Below are 4,927 nucleotides of genomic sequence, written 5' to 3' on the forward strand. Positions count from 1 at the left end.
CTGTACTGGTGGGGAGGGACTGGTGATGTGGGTCTGGACTGGTGGGGAGGGACTGGTGATGTGGGTCTGTACTGGTGAGGAGGGACTGGTGATGTGGGTCTGGACAGGTGAGAAGGGATGGGTGATGTGGGTCTGGACTGGTGGGGAGGGACTGGTGATGTGGGTCTGAACAGTTCAACTCTAAAATTCCTTAGTTGTTTCAAATAATTGTTATATTATTAAACAGATGCTGTACATTTTTAAAAGCACACAGAATTAATTTAATTTTAACCAGAGAACTGTGATGAAAGGAAGACATATCATCAAAATGGCTCATGTTTCAAAACTCCTTAAAGCACATTTCCAAATGACCCCCGAGGATATCAAACCTCGTTATCAACAAAAAAAGTTGACACTATATATGACATGAGTTTCATGGTATGGAAATAGGAAAGTTAACATTTGGACTTGGATACAGTAGGTCGCCGCCCAGAAGCCTTTGCAAGGGTTAAATCTGCATAAAGGTAGTTGATTGGCTGTCACCCTAAGACAAGACGGCCCCTCTCTCCAGACGCTGGGTTTATTGGCTGGTGAATCTGGGCTTTTAGCAGTAGCCTGGTTGTGAGTACCGTATCAACCTATCAGCTTTCATTATTAGATCAAGAAGGATCACGCACGCGCGCACGCATGCACGCACACACACACACACACGCACACACGCACACACACCAAAATGGAGGCACTAGAATCAAACATTCCATAAGCCAATACAAAACAAAGAATCTAGAATCACAAACATTCCATAGGACAATACAAAACAAAGAATCTAGAATCACAAACATTCCATAGAACAATACAAAACAAAGAAACTAGAATCACAAACATTCCATAGGACAATACAAACAAAGAATCTAGAATCACAAACATTCCATAGAACAATACAAAACAAAGAATCTAGAATCACAAACATTCCATAGAACAAAACAAACAAAGAAACTAGAATCACAAACATTCCATAGGACAATACAAACAAAGAAACTAGAATCACAAACATTCCACGGAACAATCCCCCCCCCCCCCCCCCCCCAAAAAAAAAACATCAGGTAATCTTTAAGATTTTATTGAATATATATTTTTCTGTAAAATACTGTGGCACATGTAGAAGCAGTTGTATTGCATACTATACTAGAGATATATTAGAGAAAAGCACACACACTGGACCAACTCTCTGTTTAACTGCTAAGAAATCATTATTCTACAGTTTGTTTAAATCATAGTAACGGATCATGCAGGAAGGTTCTCCTTCCATCAGTCCAGAGAGACACAAAGATCAGCAGCAGCAGCAGCAGCAGCCCAGAAATACAACCGTAGAACATAGAATCTATAGAACACACCTCCCCATTCCAGTCAACGATGTCATAATGGGGTGTACTGGCAGTCATTACGGGAGTGTAAAATCGTGGAGTCTACCAGTCAAATTGTCACATGGGTTTTAGAGGTTCTAGGTCCCGTTTTAGAGATTGTATGTCTACGATTAAAACACATAGATCTGCTCTCTCTTTCTCTCTCTCTGCTGGTTTACAATACTGACCACATGGTTTCACAGGACATCCTGTAAATGAACATTTGACACAGATCTATATTTCTATAGCTTGATATATAGATATTGGTAGTTAAAGACATTAAACGCTATCATACCTAAAATAAAGAAAAAGGAATACATCGCAGCCCTGCTCTACTCTTACACAGCACGTTTAGGCAGAAACACAGGGATATATATACTACTGCCCATTACTAAACCTCCTGTCCTCTATAACTGCCCATTACTAAACCTCCTGTCCTCCATAACTGCCCATTACTAAACCTCCTGTTCTCTATAACTGCCCATTACTAAACCTCCTGTCCTCCATAACTGCCCATTACTAAACCTCCTGTCCTCCATAACTGCCCATTACTAAACCTCCTGTCCTCCATAACTGCCCATTACTAAACCTCCTGTCCTCCATAACTGCCCATTACTAAACCTCCTGTTCTCTATAACTGCCCATTACTAAACCTCCTGTCCTCTATAACCTCCTGTCCTCTATAACCTCCTGTCCTCCATAACTGCCCATTACTAAACCTCCTGTCCTCTATAACTGCCCATTACAAAAACCTCCTGTCCTCTATAACCTCCTGTCCTCTATAACCTCCTGTCCTCGATAACTGCCCATTACTAAACCTTCTGTCCTCTATAACTGCCCATTACTAAACCTCCTGTCCTCTATAAATTCCTGTCCTCCATAACTGCCCATTACTAAACCTCCTGTCCTCCATAACTGCCCATTACTAAACCTCCTGTCCTCTATAACTGCCCATTACTAAACCTCCTGTCCCCCATAACTGCCCATTACTAAACCTCCTGTCCCCCATAACTGCCCATTACTAAACCTCCTGTCCTCTATAACTGCCCATTACTAAACCTCCTGTCCCCCATAACTGCCCATTACTAAACCTCCTGTCCCCCATAACTGCCCATTACTAAACCTCCTGTCCTCTATAACTGCCCATTACTAAACCTCCTGTCCTCTATAACTGCCCATTATTAAACCTCCTGTCCTCTATAACCTCCTGTCCTCTATAACTGCCCATTACTAAACCTCCTGTCCTCTATAACCTCCTGTCCTCTATAACCTCCTGTCCTCTATAACTACCCATTATTAAACCTCCTGTCCTCTATAACCTCCTGTCCTCTATAACTGCCCATTATTAAACCTCCTGTCCTCTATAACCTCCTGTCCTCTATAACCTCCTGTCCTCTATAACTGCCCATTACTAAACCTCCTGTCCTCTATAACCTCCTGTCCTCTATAACCTCCTGTCCTCTATAACCTCCTGTCCTCTATAACCTCCTGTCCTCTATAACTACCCATTATTAAACCTCCTGTCCTCTATAACCTCCTGTCCTCTATAACTGCCCATTATTAAACCTCCTGTCCTCTATAACTGCCCATTATTAAACCTCCTGTCCTCTATAACTACCCATTACTAAACCTCCTGTCCTCTATAACCTCCTGTCCTCTATAACCCCCTGTACTCTATAACTACCCATTACTAAACCTCCTGTCCTCTATAACCTCCTGTCCTCGATAACCTCCTGTCCTCTATAACCTCCTGTCCTCTATAACTGCCCATTATTAAACCTCCTGTCCTCTATAACTGCCCATTACTAAACCTCCTGTCCTCTATAACCTCCTGTCCTCTATAACCTCCTGTCCTCTATAACTGCCCATTATTAAACCTCCTGTCCTCTATAACTACCCATTATTAAACCTCCTGTCCTCTATAACCTCCTGTCCTCTATAACTACCCATTATTAAACCTCCTGTCCTCTATAAGTACCCATTATTAAACCTCCTGTCCCCTATAACCTCCTGTCCTCTATAACCTCCTGTCCTCTGTAACCTCCTGTCCTCTATAACCTCCTGTCCTCTATAACTACCCATTATTAAACCTCCTGTCCTCTATAACCTCCTGTCCTCTATAACTGCCCATTACTAAACCTCCTGTCCTCTATAACCTCCTGTCCTCTATAACCTCCTGTCCTCTATAACTACCCATTACTAAACCTCCTGTCCTCTATAACCTCCTGTCCTCTATAACCTCCTGTCCTCTATAACTGCCCATTATTAAACCTCCTGTCCTCTATAACCTCCTGTCCTCTATAACTACCCATTACTAAACCTCCTGTCCTCTATAACCTCCTGTCCTCTATAACCTCCTGTCCTCTATAACCTCCTGTCCTCTATAACTACCCATTATTAAACCTCCTGTCCTCTATAACCTCCTGTCCTCTATAACTACCCATTACTAAACCTCCTGTCCTCTATAACTACCCATTATTAAACCTCCTGTCCTCTATAACCTCCTGTCCTCTATAACCCCCTGTCCTCTATAACTTCCTGTCCTCTATAACCTCCTGTCCTCTATAACCTCCTGTCCTCTATAACCTCCTGTCCTCTATAACTACCCATTACTAAACCTCCTGTCCTCTATAACTACCCATTATTAAACCTCCTGTCCTCTATAACCTCCTGTCCTCTATAACTACCCATTACTAAACCTCCTGTCCTCTATAACCTCCTGTCCTCTATAACCTCCTGTCCTCTATAACCTCCTGTCCTCTATAACCTCCTGTCCTCTATAACCTCCTGTCCTCTATAACCTCCTGTCCTCTATAACTACCCATTACTAAACCTCCTGTCCTCTATAACTACCCATTATTAAACCTCCTGTCCTCTATAACCTCCTGTCCTCTATAACTACCCATTACTAAACCTCCTGTCCTCTATAACTGCCCATTACTAAACCTCCTGTCCTCTATAACCTCCTGTCCTCTATAACCTCCTGTCCTCTATAACCTCCTGTCCTCTATAACCTCCTGTCCTCTATAACTGCCCATTATTAAACATTCTCCATGTGTTTTTCTTAAGGTTGCAAAATTACGGTAACTTCCCCAAAATTCCCTGGTTTTCCAGAAATCCTGGTTAGAAGATCCCTTGAATTAGCTGGACATCCGGGAATCCTCCAACCAAGATTCCTGGAAAACCAGGGAATTATGGAAAAGTTTCCCGGAAATGTTGCAACCCTATTTAGTAGTCTGTCTGGCTATCTCTGTCTGGCTATCTCTGTCTGGCTATCTCTGTCTGGCTAGCTCTATCTGGCTAGCTCTGTAAAACCCCACTCGGGCTCTCCAGCTTCAGGGAAAGCAGACCAAAGTTCCCCCCGAGACACTAAAGCCGATTCAGAAGGGGTTTGGGTTAAATGCGGAAGACATATTTCAGTTGAATGCATTCAGTTGTACAACTGACTAGGTATCCTCCTGTCCTCCGTGTGAAAGTCTAACCTCATAGCTGAGGTTCCATACTCTATCTCCATGACAACTGACTAGGTATCTCCATGACAACTG

The 4,927-nt window shown here is 42.8% G+C and overlaps 1 long non-coding RNA gene across 7 annotated transcripts; it reads right to left on the minus strand.

The window, feature by feature from the left end:
* Window positions 1-1,103: 1,103 nt before the first annotated feature.
* On the minus strand, window positions 1,104-4,305 carry LOC118947069. 7 transcript variants are annotated; one of them, XR_005041732.1, is made up of 3 exons: window positions 4,265-4,305; window positions 3,309-3,406; window positions 1,104-2,505 (listed from the first exon to the last, which is right to left on the minus strand). It is a non-coding gene; the product is annotated as an uncharacterized LOC118947069 (long non-coding RNA). The 7 variants fall into 7 exon arrangements; XR_005041733.1 differs by lacking the exon at window positions 4,265-4,305 and adding an exon at window positions 4,233-4,260; XR_005041738.1 differs by lacking the exons at window positions 3,309-3,406; window positions 4,265-4,305 and adding an exon at window positions 3,737-3,786 and having other exon boundaries at window positions 1,104-2,003; window positions 2,053-2,537.
* Window positions 4,306-4,927: the final 622 nt, after the last annotated feature.

This window comes from Oncorhynchus mykiss, unplaced genomic scaffold, assembly GCF_013265735.2.
Source record: "Oncorhynchus mykiss isolate Arlee unplaced genomic scaffold, USDA_OmykA_1.1 un_scaffold_120, whole genome shotgun sequence".
NCBI lineage: Eukaryota > Metazoa > Chordata > Actinopteri > Salmoniformes > Salmonidae > Oncorhynchus > Oncorhynchus mykiss.